At 35.0% G+C, this 15,464-nt stretch overlaps 3 non-coding genes across 3 annotated transcripts; all 3 read right to left on the minus strand.

The window, feature by feature from the left end:
* Positions 1 to 2,158: 2,158 nt before the first annotated feature.
* Positions 2,159 to 2,231, minus strand: Trnak-uuu (transfer RNA lysine (anticodon UUU)). The gene has a single exon. It is a non-coding gene; the product is annotated as a tRNA-Lys (tRNA).
* Positions 2,232 to 5,873: 3,642 nt separating this feature from the next.
* Trnak-uuu (transfer RNA lysine (anticodon UUU)) lies at positions 5,874 to 5,946 on the minus strand. The gene has a single exon. It is a non-coding gene; the product is annotated as a tRNA-Lys (tRNA).
* Positions 5,947 to 9,596: 3,650 nt separating this feature from the next.
* Trnak-uuu (transfer RNA lysine (anticodon UUU)) lies at positions 9,597 to 9,669 on the minus strand. The gene has a single exon. It is a non-coding gene; the product is annotated as a tRNA-Lys (tRNA).
* Positions 9,670 to 15,464: the final 5,795 nt, after the last annotated feature.

The raw sequence follows: 15,464 nt of genomic DNA on the forward strand, positions 1-15,464 counted from the left end.
TTCATTTCTCAGTTAACGAACTAATATGCAGCATTACTGGAAATGCAAATATGATGGCAGCAGTGGGGGACGCATTTACTGAATTTTGTTTTCATAACAAAAAACTCTTAATTCCAAAGACTTGTGCAATTAAATGATATTAACGTGAAATGTAAAGAAAAGCATTTTCGTTTGAACCGAGCTCTGGGCATCTATCTGCACCATAAGTGCTAAACGTCATGTGATACAAACATGGCCGCGCCCTTTAAATATGTAATGGAAAGGGCTACGCAGCAAAATCCGAGACTGACAAACTGACAGAATTTGGATGAGTAGTGCCCCAATCTCAGTCGCTAGAGCATCCGACATTTAATCTAAGGGTCATGGGTGAAAGTCCGAGGGTAGGTGGTTATGATTTAGCTTCCACTGATTTTCAATTGTTGTCAAAATGAATATAGATATACCTGCAAGTATTTCTCTCCTTTCCTAAAATGTCCCTAAATGAGAGCGTATCCACATGTCCATGCGAACGGGATAGAGTACCCAATTTAATCAACTCTAAGATATGTTGATCATTCTGTCAGCATTTCTTCTTGATTCCAGTAAATCTAACGCATCCACTATATCATATGCAAATTGAATGCATTCATATTATGATACGAATATTATTAAAATATACGGACAGAAGCACAAAAGTCAACGCCAGTCTAAAAGCTCCACCTAACAGACAATATGTTTAAAGTAATGAGACACTACCACTGCAAGCTACTATCAGTTGTTTCGTGTTCTAAAGAGTTTACTCAAACGTTGTAACGGAGACAAAACGAAGAATGCACCGTGAAGACGTATAAAGACTTCTCGGTTCAATCAACAATAACTGCATGAGATATGCATGCAGGATGTGTTCACGGTTTTAATGGAGGCACGATCACCGCCTCTCGGACACCTGAATTCGGTGGTCACAACATCGCGGTATAGAATGCGATGATTGTATTGATGAAAATACTAAGTCTTAAAATTAAATTGCTGCCGTCCAGTTTCGGATGCTCAATCTAAATGAATGAAAATATGGATTTTTTAAAATGATTTATCAATTGCGAGTTTTGATAATAGTTCTCGATTTAAGTAAGCTAAAGAATGCAATGCATCGTTTGAGAATTAAATGCATTAATCTTACGATTCAAACAATAACATAATATATAATTCGCAATGTAACACAAATCTCAAAGGAATTTTAAAATCTGCGACTAAAAGTTAATATGTCTCAAATTGAAGAGAAGAAAAGAGACTAGCACTGCAAGGTACTGTCAGTTCTTTCCTGTTCTGATGAGTTAGATGAAACTTTGCAACGTGGAGAAAATAAAGACTGCACCGTACATATGTGAAAGAAACCTATCTTAGATCAAGTCAAGAAGGTTACAATAATGAGTTCACAGTTTTGTGGGAAGTATGATTACGGGGTATCGGACATTCGAAAGCAGTGGCCAAAAGGATCGCGCAATCCGGTGAGGTGATATCAATGGTTAAAACACAAAAAAGAAGAAGAAGAAAAAAAAATGACCAAAAAAAAAAAAAGCAAAGAAAGAAAGATGTTAGTCCTAAAAATGAATTATTGCTGACTTACAATGTTAGTTGCTAAATCAAAATGAAGAAATATTTGGGAAGAATTGTTTATCAGTATTTTGGAAATTGCCACAATTGATAATAATAATAATAATAATAATAATAATAATAATAATAATAATAATTATGTGGACTTAGTACAGCGCCTAAGACGTAAAAGCGCTAAGAGCTCGAAAATATTAGATAACAAACAAAAATATACACCAGTACAAGGATAGGATAGAAAAATCCCAACACTATTGAATTAGAAAACAAAAGGCTTCAATAGAAGTATATAGAATATGTAAATGAACTTACATATTTCATTCACTTTTTATCTGGATGGGTACATACAGGGTCACTACCATAATCAGTACCTTTATGAGGGCTGTGTCGAAACCAGAAAGACATTGACAAGCTAATGAATTTGAAGAAGAGGATCTCAAAATTCAACATAAAAATGATTATATGAGAAAAGAAAACGTTTCTGTGGGACATTTACCATCACACCTATTTGTAGCCAAACAGACGCGTGTACAAAGTGTAGTATAAATTTGTAATGGTATTAAAAATTGTACGCCCACCGTGGGACTCGAACTCACGACCCTCAGATTAAAAGTCTGATGCTCTACCGACTGAGCTAGGCGGGCTACTTGTTAATGCATGGTCGAATGTTGGCTCGGGTAGTTATGCGCAACATGGTTAATCGTTATCTCATCAACTTCACATAGCTAGCGTCTAGGATTGATTGGATCTTAGATGTTAGCCCCTTATGGAAACAATAATCCAGTTTATATGGCAATCAACCATTCACGGAGGAATTTAAATTTTGCTGCCTAAGGAAATGCACAAATGTGTCATTAGCCGAGCAAGTTGCTAAAGTTAAGACAAGTCATTGTTTCTTTGTGTTAACAGTTATGATTTTACAGTCCGGACAACACAAACACTATCCTTCTGCTCTTCTCTTAAATCTTCGCATTCTTTCCTTAATTTCTCTCAGTTAATTACACATGTGAAAATCACCTATCTTGAAATTTTTTGTTTCCAGAGAAAGCAATGCTTACACACTACATAATCAATTAAATAGTACCTGTAAGTTGATAAACTTGCTTCCAATTAATTGTTCTCTATACATATTTGTGATTTTCTTCTATGGATCGGTACAGGAGAAAATACATAAATACGGAAGGTGTTGTGTTAGATGTGGTGGTTTTATTTCTACGACATGGGAGATTTGTGTGTGTGTGTGTGTGTGTGTGTGTGTTTGTGTGTGCATGTGATTTGTATTTTTAAGGTAGCTTTTAAGAATTTTTCAGTCATATCGCTACGATGTCTGCAGTGTGGCAGTTTATAGTGATGGCTAGCACTGGGGCATCATGCCGCAGACATGTGGCATGATGTCCCACCCAGTCACTTTATCCTGAGATCCGGCCGACCAGTCCTAACACTAACCTCTTAATGCTGAGCCCCAAGCAAGGCAGCTGTTAGTACCATATTTGTAAGTGTTTGGTATGACTCAGCCGGGGATCGATCCCACGAACTGCCGCATCCGAGGCGTACGCTGTAATTACTAGGCCACCGGAGCTTTTAGGGATATTTGTTCATTGTCACGTAGTGAGTAGTAGCTAATGAGTTTTCACTCCTTATTGTCTTTATTTAAGTACGTGGAGTTGGACTATTTGGTCAGTCATATTTTGTATGTTCTTCTTGTAACATTATTCTTCAGGTATATTTATTGTTGTGTTTAGATATTATTTGGAAGCAAACATTTGTTTGAATTATTCATTGGAGCCAGAAAATGCTACGTGGGTTAAAATATTATTTTTGGCCTATTGTGAATTATTTCTAAAGAATTCTTGAAAATGCCATTGTGATATATCAGAACTGTTGGTAGACCAATGCATTTGAGGATGTAGATTTTATTCGGAACATTCTATTCCTTTGGACTTGAAGATAACATTTTGGGATGATTTTGGATGCAATTCATAATGCTGTAAGTCCCTCTTATATTTTCATTTTACAATTTTGTTAACTGAATTATTTGTTCAGTATTAGAAACCGTTTTGGTTTTGCTTATGTTTGTTTTTTAGTGTATGACCATAGATTCGTAATACTATTGGGTAATTATGACTCATTCATTTCTCAGTTAACGAACTAATATGCAGCATTACTGGAAATGCAAATATGATGGCAGCAGTGGGGGACGCATTTACTGAATTTTGTTTTCATAACAAAAAACTCTTAATTCCAAAGACTTGTGCAATTAAATGATATTAACGTGAAATGTAAAGAAAAGCATTTTCGTTTGAACCGAGCTCTGGGCATCTATCTGCACCATAAGTGCTAAACGTCATGTGATACAAACATGGCCGCGCCCTTTAAATATGTAATGGAAAGGGCTACGCAGCAAAATCCGAGACTGACAAACTGACAGAATTTGGATGAGTAGTGCCCCAATCTCAGTCGCTAGAGCATCCGACATTTAATCTAAGGGTCATGGGTGAAAGTCCGAGGGTAGGTGGTTATGATTTAGCTTCCACTGATTTTCAATTGTTGTCAAAATGAATATAGATATACCTGCAAGTATTTCTCTCCTTTCCTAAAATGTCCCTAAATGAGAGCGTATCCACATGTCCATGCGAACGGGATAGAGTACCCAATTTAATCAACTCTAAGATATGTTGATCATTCTGTCAGCATTTCTTCTTGATTCCAGTAAATCTAACGCATCCACTATATCATATGCAAATTGAATGCATTCATATTATGATACGAATATTATTAAAATATACGGACAGAAGCACAAAAGTCAACGCCAGTCTAAAAGCTCCACCTAACAGACAATATGTTTAAAGTAATGAGACACTACCACTGCAAGCTACTATCAGTTGTTTCGTGTTCTAAAGAGTTTACTCAAACGTTGTAACGGAGACAAAACGAAGAATGCACCGTGAAGACGTATAAAGACTTCTCGGTTCAATCAACAATAACTGCATGAGATATGCATGCAGGATGTGTTCACGGTTTTAATGGAGGTACGATCACCGCCTCTCGGACACCTGAATTCGGTGGTCACAACATCGCGGTATAGAATGCGATGATTGTATTGATGAAAATACTAAGTCTTAAAATTAAATTGCTGCCGTCCAGTTTCGGATGCTCAATCTAAATGAATGAAAATATGGATTTTTTAAAATGATTTATCAATTGCGAGTTTTGATAATAGTTCTCGATTTAAGTAAGCTAAAGAATGCAATGCATCGTTTGAGAATTAAATGCATTAATCTTACGATTCAAACAATAACATAATATATAATTCGCAATGTAACACAAATCTCAAAGGAATTTTAAAATCTGCGACTAAAAGTTAATATGTCTTAAATTGAAGAGAAGAAAAGAGACTAGCACTGCAAGGTACTGTCAGTTCTTTCCTGTTCTGATGAGTTAGATGAAACTTTGCAACGTGGAGAAAATAAAGACTGCACCGTACATATGTGAAAGAAACCTATCTTAGATCAAGTCAAGAAGGTTACAATAATGAGTTCACAGTTTTGTGGGAAGTATGATTACGGGGTATCGGACATTCGAAAGCAGTGGCCAAAAGGATCGCGCAATCCGGTGAGGTGATATCAATGGTTAAAACACAAAAAAGAAGAAGAAGAAAAAAAAATGACCAAAAAAAAAAAAAGCAAAGAAAGAAAGATGTTAGTCCTAAAAATGAATTATTGCTGACTTACAATGTTAGTTGCTAAATCAAAATGAAGAAATATTTGGGAAGAATTGTTTATCAGTATTTTGGAAATTCCCACAATTGATAATAATAATAATAATAATAATAATAATAATAATAATAATAATAATTATGTGGATTTAGTACAGCGCCTGAGACGTAAAAGCGCTAAGAGCTCAAAAATATTAGATAACAAACATAAATATACACCAGTACAAGGATAGGATAGAAAAATCCCAACACTATTGAATTACAAAACAAAAGGCTTCAATAGAAGTATATAGAATATGTAAATGAACTTACATATTTCATTCACTTTTTATCTGGATGGGTACATACAGGGTCACTACCATAATCAGTACCTTTATGAGGGCTGTGTCGAAACCAGAAAGACATTGACAAGCTAATGAATTTGAAGAAGAGGATATCAAAATTCAACATAAAAATGATTATATGAGAAAAGAAAACGTTTCTGTGGGACATTTACCATCACACCTATTTGTAGCCAAATAGACGCGTGTACAAAGTGTAGTATAAATTTGTAATGGTATTAAAAATTGTACGCCCACCGTGGGACTCGAACTCACGACCCTCAGATTAAAAGTCTGATGCTCTACCGACTGAGCTAGGCGGGCTACTTGTTAATGCATGGTCGAATGTTGGCTCGGGTAGTTATGCGCAACATGGTTAATCGTTATCTCATCAACTTCACATAGCTAGCGTCTAGGATTGATTGGATCTTAGATGTTAGCCCCTTATGGAAACAATAATCCAGTTTATATGGCAATCAACCATTCACGGAGGAATTTAAATTTTGCTGCCTAAGGAAATGCACAAATGTGTCATTAGCCGAGCAAGTTGCTAGGGTTAAGACAAGTCATTGTTTCTTTGTGTTAACAGTTATGATTTTACAGTCCGGACAACACAAACACTATCCTTCTGCTCTTCTCTTAAATCTTCGCATTCTTTCCTTAATTTCTCTCAGTTAATTACACATGTGAAAATCACCTGTCTTGAAATTTTTTGTTTCCAGAGAAAGCAATGCTTACACACTACATAATCAATTAAATAGTACCTGTAAGTTGATAAACTTGCTTCCAATTAATTGTTCTCTATACATATTTGTGATTTTCTTCTATGGATCGGTACAGGAGAAAATACATAAATACGGAAGGTGTTGTGTTAGATGTGGTGGTTTTATTTCTACGACATGGGAGATTTGTGTGTGTGTGTGTGTGTGTGTGTGTGTGTGTGTGTGTGTTTGTGTGTGCATGTGATTTGTATTTTTAAGGTAGCTTTTAAGAATTTTTCAGTCATATCGCTACGATGTCTGCAGTGTGGCAGTTTATAGTGATGGCTAGCACTGGGGCATCATGCCGCAGACATGTAGCATGATGTCCCACCCAGTCACTTTATCCTGAGATCCGGCCGACCAGTCCTAACACTAACCTCTTAATGCTGAGCCCCAAGCAAGGCAGCTGTTAGTACCATATTTGTAAGTCTTTGGTATGAGTCGGCCGGGGATCGATCCCACGAACTGCCGCATCCGAGGCGTACGCTGTAATTACTAGGCCACCGGAGCTTTTAGGGATATTTGTTCATTGTCACGTAGTGAGTAGTAGCTAATGAGTTTTCACTCCTTATTGTCTGTATTTAAGTACGTGGAGTTGGACTATTTGGTCAGTCATATTTTGTATGTTCTTCTTGTAACATTATTCTTCAGGTATATTTATTGTTGTGTTTAGATATTATTTGGAAGCAAACATTTGTTTGAATTATTCATTGGAGCCACAAAATGCTACGTGGGTTAAAATATTATTTTTGGCCTATTGTGAATTATTTCTAAAGAATTCTTGAAAATGCCATTGTGATATATCAGAACTGTTGGTAGACCAATGCATTTGAGGATGTAGATTTTATTCGGAACATTCTATTCCTTTGGACTTGAAGATAACATTTTGGGATGATTTTGGATGCAATTCATAATGCTGTAAGTCCCTCTTATATTTTCATTTTACAATTTTGTTAACTGAATTATTTGTTCAGTATTAGAAACCGTTTTGGTTTTGCTTATGTTTGTTTTTTAGTGTATGACCATAGATTCGTAATACTATTGGGTAATTATGACTCATTCATTTCTCAGTTAACGAACTAATATGCAGCATTACTGGAAATGCAAATATGATGGCAGCAGTGGGGGACGCATTTACTGAATTTTGTTTTCATAACAAAAAACTCTTAATTCCAAAGACTTGTGCAATTAAATGATATTAACGTGAAATGTAAAGAAAAGCATTTTCGTTTGAACCGAGCTCTGGGCATCTATCTGCACCATAAGTGCTAAACGTCATGTGATACAAACATGGCCGCGCCCTTTAAATATGTAATGGAAAGGGCTACGCAGCAAAATCCGAGACTGACAAACTGACAGAATTTGGATGAGTAGTGCCCCAATCTCAGTCGCTAGAGCATCCGACATTTAATCTAAGGGTCATGGGTGAAAGTCCGAGGGTAGGTGGTTATGATTTAGCTTCCACTGATTTTCAATTGTTGTCAAAATGAATATAGATATACCTGCAAGTATTTCTCTCCTTTCCTAAAATGTCCCTAAATGAGAGCGTATCCACATGTCCATGCGAACGGGATAGAGTACCCAATTTAATCAACTCTAAGATATGTTGATCATTCTGTCAGCATTTCTTCTTGATTCCAGTAAATCTAACGCATCCACTATATCATATGCAAATTGAATGCATTCATATTATGATACGAATATTATTAAAATATACGGACAGAAGCACAAAAGTCAACGCCAGTCTAAAAGCTCCACCTAACAGACAATATGTTTAAAGTAATGAGACACTACCACTGCAAGCTACTATCAGTTGTTTCGTGTTCTAAAGAGTTTACTCAAACGTTGTAACGGAGACAAAACGAAGAATGCACCGTGAAGACGTATAAAGACTTCTCGGTTCAATCAACAATAACTGCATGAGATATGCATGCAGGATGTGTTCACGGTTTTAATGGAGGTACGATCACCGCCTCTCGGACACCTGAATTCGGTGGTCACAACATCGCGGTATAGAATGCGATGATTGTATTGGTGAAAATACTAAGTCTTAAAATTAAATTGCTGCCGTCCAGTTTCGGATGCTCAATCTAAACGAATGAAAATATGGATTTTTTAAAATGATTTATCAATTGCGAGTTTTGATAATAGTTCTCGATTTAAGTAAGCTAAAGAATGCAATGCATCGTTTGAGAATTAAATGCATTAATCTTACGATTCAAACAATAACATAATATATAATTCGCAATGTAACACAAATCTCAAAGGAATTTTAAAATCTGCGACTAAAAGTTAATATGTCTTAAATTGAAGAGAAGAAAAGAGACTAGCACTGCAAGGTACTGTCAGTTCTTTCCTGTTCTGATGAGTTAGATGAAACTTTGCAACGTGGAGAAAATAAAGACTGCACCGTACATATGTGAAAGAAACCTATCTTAGATCAAGTCAAGAAGGTTACAATAATGAGTTCACAGTTTTGTGGGAAGTATGATTACGGGGTATCGGACATTCGAAAGCAGTGGCCAAAAGGATCGCGCAATCCGGTGAGGTGATATCAATGGTTAAAACACAAAAAAGAAGAAGAAGAAAAAAAAATGACCAAAAAAAAAAAAGCAAAGAAAGAAAGATGTTAGTCCTAAAAATGAATTATTGCTGACTTACAATGTTAGTTGCTAAATCAAAATGAAGAAATATTTGGGAAGAATTGTTTATCAGTATTTTGGAAATTCCCACAATTGATAATAATAATAATAATAATAATAATAATAATAATAATAATAATTATGTGGACTTAGTACAGCGCCTGAGACGTAAAAGCGCTAAGAGCTCGAAAATATTAGATAACAAACATAAATATACACCAGTACAAGGATAGGATAGAAAAATCCCAACACTATTGAATTACAAAACAAAAGGCTTCAATAGAAGTATATAGAATATGTAAATGAACTTACATATTTCATTCACTTTTTATCTGGATGGGTACATACAGGGTCACTACCATAATCAGTACCTTTATGAGGGCTGTGTCGAAACCAGAAAGACATTGACAAGCTAATGAATTTGAAGAAGAGGATATCAAAATTCAACATAAAAATGATTATATGAGAAAAGAAAACGTTTCTGTGGGACATTTACCATCACACCTATTTGTAGCCAAATAGACGCGTGTACAAAGTGTAGTATAAATTTGTAATGGTATTAAAAATTGTACGCCCACCGTGGGACTCGAACTCACGACCCTCAGATTAAAAGTCTGATGCTCTACCGACTGAGCTAGGCGGGCTACTTGTTAATGCATGGTCGAATGTTGGCTCGGGTAGTTATGCGCAACATGGTTAATCGTTATCTCATCAACTTCACATAGCTAGCGTCTAGGATTGATTGGATCTTAGATGTTAGCCCCTTATGGAAACAATAATCCAGTTTATATGGCAATCAACCATTCACGGAGGAATTTAAATTTTGCTGCCTAAGGAAATGCACAAATGTGTCATTAGCCGAGCAAGTTGCTAAAGTTAAGACAAGTCATTGTTTCTTTGTGTTAACAGTTATGATTTTACAGTCCGGACAACACAAACACTATCCTTCTGCTCTTCTCTTAAATCTTCGCATTCTTTCCTTAATTTCTCTCAGTTAATTACACATGTGAAAATCACCTGTCTTGAAATTTTTTGTTTCCAGAGAAAGCAATGCTTACACACTACATAATCAATTAAATAGTACCTGTAAGTTGATAAACTTGCTTCCAATTAATTGTTCTCTATACATATTTGTGATTTTCTTCTATGGATCGGTACAGGAGAAAATACATAAATACGGAAGGTGTTGTGTTAGATGTGGTGGTTTTATTTCTACGACATGGGAGATTTGTGTGTGTGTGTGTGTGTGTGTGTGTGTGTGTGTGTGTTTGTGTGTGCATGTGATTTGTATTTTTAAGGTAGCTTTTAAGAATTTTTCAGTCATATCGCTACGATGTCTGCAGTGTGGCAGTTTATAGTGATGGCTAGCACTGGGGCATCATGCCGCAGACATGTAGCATGATGTCCCACCCAGTCACTTTATCCTGAGATCCGGCCGACCAGTCCTAACACTAACGTCTTAATGCTGAGCCCCAAGCAAGGCAGCTGTTAGTACCATATTTGTAAGTCTTTGGTATGAGTCGGCCGGGGATCGATCCCACGAACTGCGCATCCGAGGGGTACGCTGTAATTAATAGGCCACCGGAGCTTTTAGGGATATTTGTTCATTGTCACGTAGTGAGTAGTAGCTAATGAGTTTTCACTCCTTATTGTCTGTATTTAAGTACGTGGAGTTGGACTATTTGGTCAGTCATATTTTGTATGTTCTTCTTGTAACATTATTCTTCAGGTATATTTATTGTTGTGTTTAGATATTATTTGGAAGCAAACATTTGTTTGAATTATTCATTGGAGCCACAAAATGCTACGTGGGTTAAAATATTATTTTTGGCCTATTGTGAATTATTTCTAAAGAATTCTTGAAAATGCCATTGTGATATATCAGAACTGTTGGTAGACCAATGCATTTGAGGATGTAGATTTTATTCGGAACATTCTATTCCTTTGGACTTGAAGATAACATTTTGGGATGATTTTGGATGCAATTCATAATGCTGTAAGTCCCTCTTATATTTTCATTTTACAATTTTGTTAACTGAATTATTTGTTCAGTATTAGAAACCGTTTTGGTTTTGCTTATGTTTGTTTTTTAGTGTATGACCATAGATTCGTAATACTATTGGGTAATTATGACTCATTCATTTCTCAGTTAACGAACTAATATGCAGCATTACTGGAAATGCAAATATGATGGCAGCAGTGGGGGACGCATTTACTGAATTTTGTTTTCATAACAAAAAACTCTTAATTCCAAAGACTTGTGCAATTAAATGATATTAACGTGAAATGTAAAGAAAAGCATTTTCGTTTGAACCGAGCTCTGGGCATCTATCTGCACCATAAGTGCTAAACGTCATGTGATACAAACATGGCCGCGCCCTTTAAATATGTAATGGAAAGGGCTACGCAGCAAAATCCGAGACTGACAAACTGACAGAATTTGGATGAGTAGTGCCCCAATCTCAGTCGCTAGAGCATCCGACATTTAATCTAAGGGTCATGGGTGAAAGTCCGAGGGTAGGTGGTTATGATTTAGCTTCCACTGATTTTCAATTGTTGTCAAAATGAATATAGATATACCTGCAAGTATTTCTCTCCTTTCCTAAAATGTCCCTAAATGAGAGCGTATCCACATGTCCATGCGAACGGGATAGAGTACCCAATTTAATCAACTCTAAGATATGTTGATCATTCTGTCAGCATTTCTTCTTGATTCCAGTAAATCTAACGCATCCACTATATCATATGCAAATTGAATGCATTCATATTATGATACGAATATTATTAAAATATACGGACAGAAGCACAAAAGTCAACGCCAGTCTAAAAGCTCCACCTAACAGACAATATGTTTAAAGTAATGAGACACTACCACTGCAAGCTACTATCAGTTGTTTCGTGTTCTAAAGAGTTTACTCAAACGTTGTAACGGAGACAAAACGAAGAATGCACCGTGAAGACGTATAAAGACTTCTCGGTTCAATCAACAATAACTGCATGAGATATGCATGCAGGATGTGTTCACGGTTTTAATGGAGGCACGATCACCGCCTCTCGGACACCTGAATTCGGTGGTCACAACATCGCGGTATAGAATGCGATGATTGTATTGATGAAAATACTAAGTCTTAAAATTAAATTGCTGCCGTCCAGTTTCGGATGCTCAATCTAAATGAATGAAAATATGGATTTTTTAAAATGATTTATCAATTGCGAGTTTTGATAATAGTTCTCGATTTAAGTAAGCTAAAGAATGCAATGCATCGTTTGAGAATTAAATGCATTAATCTTACGATTCAAACAATAACATAATATATAATTCGCAATGTAACACAAATCTCAAAGGAATTTTAAAATCTGCGACTAAAAGTTAATATGTCTTAAATTGAAGAGAAGAAAAGAGACTAGCACTGCAAGGTACTGTCAGTTCTTTCCTGTTCTGATGAGTTAGATGAAACTTTGCAACGTGGAGAAAATAAAGACTGCACCGTACATATGTGAAAGAAACCTATCTTAGATCAAGTCAAGAAGGTTACAATAATGAGTTCACAGTTTTGTGGGAAGTATGATTACGGGGTATCGGACATTCGAAAGCAGTGGCCAAAAGGATCGCGCAATCCGGTGAGGTGATATCAATGGTTAAAACACAAAAAAGAAGAAGAAGAAAAAAAAATGACCAAAAAAAAAAAAAAGCAAAGAAAGAAAGATGTTAGTCCTAAAAATGAATTATTGCTGACTTACAATGTTAGTTGCTAAATCAAAATGAAGAAATATTTGGGAAGAATTGTTTATCAGTATTTTGGAAATTGCCACAATTGATAATAATAATAATAATAATAATAATAATAATAATAATAATTATGTGGACTTAGTACAGCGCCTAAGACGTAAAAGCGCTAAGAGCTCGAAAATATTAGATAACAAACATAAATATACACCAGTACAAGGATAGGATAGAAAAATCCCAACACTATTGAATTACAAAACAAAAGGCTTCAATAGAAGTATATAGAATATGTAAATGAACTTACATATTTCATTCACTTTTTATCTGGATGGGTACATACAGGGTCACTAGCATAATCAGTACCTTTATGAGGGCTGTGTCGAAACCAGAAAGACATTGACAAGCTAATGAATTTGAAGAGGAGGATATCAAAATTCAACATAAAAATGATTATATGAGAAAAGAAAACGTTTCTGTGGGACATTTACCATCACACCTATTTGTAGCCAAATAGACGCGTGTACAAAGTGTAGTATAAATTTGTAATGGTATTAAAAATTGTACGCCCACCGTGGGACTCGAACTCACGACCCTCAGATTAAAAGTCTGATGCTCTTTTTTTTTTTTTTTTTTTTTTTTTTTTTTTTCTTTCTTTATTTAAAAAAAGCTTTGTACAGTATATAAGTTAAAAATATACAGTCAGTATGTACATAGTAGTTTGTAATGCTATATTACAAAACAATGATTCTACAATAGTATTTTATTAAGCTATATTACAGAACAATGATTCTAAAAAATTTTTTTGTAATGCTATAGTACAAAACAATGATTCTACAATGTAATAAACACTTTATCCTCTTCTATTCTCATTAAAGGATTATCTTTTACAAAATACTTCGTAATCAAAGTCTGATTTTTGTCTTTGTAATGTTGATACGCATATAATATATATTTTCTAGTCAAATATTGGAACAATCTTTCGATGTCTATTTGTTTCCCTAATAAAGACATAATGTTTCTTCTTTTGTAAATGCACAATCGAGCAATGCTCAGAATGTAGTTCAAAAAATAACTATTTACTGATTTTGTTTCTTTGTTATATCCTATCATGAGCATTTGCTCAAAAGAAGTGCTATTGAGAACACCAACTCTACAATTTTTAAAAAGAATCTCAACTATATATACAATATAATTCTTAAAAGAGCTTAATTCAGGACATTTCAAAAACATGTGAAATAAATCCTCTGTTTCCAATTGGCACACTGGACATAAGTCATGATCAATTTTGCCATAGTATTTTAGTCTCTCTTTTGTAAATATTCGATTGTGCATTATTCTGTAATCCAAATCTATACAATCTGGGGTCTTGAAAGGTAGGTGTATCAATTTCCAGTATTTATGCTTTTCCAAACTAAATATCTTACTCCAAAAGGAAACAGAAGCTGGTTCTTGAAAAATCAACGTACATAAAAGCTTGTAAAATAGTTGTGTTGTACATAAACAGAGGTCATATAATTTTGTATCAACTCTGAGAAACATATTATTTCTCCCATTGGTTACAGTGGGTTTTGACTCTGTTGCAACAATATTTCTCCAGCCTAATGGTATACTTTCTATTATGCAATTATAGTCTTTTTTTATCTTATCTGTTTTGATCTCAGAATTTGATTTGTATATCATTTCTTGAATAGCTCTATAAGGTAGTATTCCAGGTACAAATTCATATGTAATATCCTGAACACGAACAATTCCTGCTTCTATAAATTCTGCGAAAAACAACGTTTTACCAGCACATGTAATATTAGGATTTAAAAAGAGAGGTTGTTCAAAAACATTCCTCACATCAATATTTGTATCGATATTATTTCTAAGTTTTTCCCATGCATGAAACATTTCTCTGTAAAATATAGGTAGGGTATTCAATTGTTGCTTATTTAAAGACATGAGAAACAACTCTTTGGTCAACCTCATGTTCAGGACAGTAGATAAAAAGTGATCAAAGGTATTTTTCCACATAGCATGGCAATTCACATCAAAGTATCTTTTTAAAAATTTTAGTCTGAATGCATACATTTTCATCTTTATATCAGTTAACTGTAGTCCGCCATTTCGCTTATCACCAATTATTGTATAATAGTGAACCAAATGGGACTTTCCTGACCAGATAAATCTGAGAAATAATTGCTTCAATTCATCAGCAATCATATCAGGAAGAGGCTGAACTGACACTATGTACAATACTCTAGAAACTAATAAGTTATTAACAACTGTTACTTTTCCTTGTATTGTCAAATATCTCTGTGACCACAGTTGCAATAAGTTTTTAATTTTAGACAATCTATCATTCCAGTTCAGTTGCTCACATAACTTTGCACATTTTCCCACATAAGCTCCCAAAATTAAGATGACTTGATCACACATTTGAATTTGTAATTGTTTGCAATAATCATCAGTAAGTTTACCAGATCCAATACACAGAAGTTCTGTCTTTTCCTTGTTCACCTTTGCACCAGATCCTTTACAATACAAGTCAAGTACATTAAAAGATTGATTAATGGATTGTGTGTCCGCTAATGTCAAGGTTGTATCATCTGCATGTTGAAAAACTTTACTTGTATTACTAGACAGTGGGAGTGGAATACCTTTGATAGTGGGATTTGCTTTGATAGCGAGTCCTAAGGGTTCTGCTGCTAATACATATAACATTGCTGA

Source organism: Sinohyriopsis cumingii, chromosome 11 (assembly GCF_028554795.1).
Source record: "Sinohyriopsis cumingii isolate HCF-2022 chromosome 11, ASM2855479v2, whole genome shotgun sequence".
Taxonomy (NCBI): domain Eukaryota; kingdom Metazoa; phylum Mollusca; class Bivalvia; order Unionida; family Unionidae; genus Sinohyriopsis; species Sinohyriopsis cumingii.